Genomic DNA, 426 nt, shown 5'->3' on the forward strand with positions numbered 1-426 from the left:
TTTTTTTTTTTTTTTAAGAGAGTGTGGAGGGGCAGAGAGAGAGAGAAGAAGAGAGAGAATCCCAAGCAGGCTCCATGCTGTCAACTCAGACAGAGCCCAGCATGGGGCTTGATCCCATGAACGATGAGATCATGACCTTAGCTGAAATTAAGAGTTAGATGCTTAACCAACTGAGCCATCCAGGCGCCCCAAGCATCCAACTCTTTTTTTTTTTTTAAATAGTTTATTGTCAAATTAGTTTCCACATAACACCCAGTGCTCATCCCCACAAGTGTCCTCCATGCCCGTCCCTCCCTCCCCCCCACATCCATCAGTCCTCAGTTTTTGTCAGCATTCAAGAGTCTCTCATGGTTTGCCTCTCTCCCTTTCCCCCACCATTTCCCCCCTTCTTCTCCCCCTTGTTCCTCAGTTAAGTTCCTCCTAATC

Source organism: Crocuta crocuta, unplaced genomic scaffold, assembly GCF_008692635.1.
Source record: "Crocuta crocuta isolate KB4526 unplaced genomic scaffold, BGI_CrCroc_1.0 scaffold99, whole genome shotgun sequence".
Taxonomy (NCBI): Eukaryota; Metazoa; Chordata; class Mammalia; order Carnivora; family Hyaenidae; genus Crocuta; species Crocuta crocuta.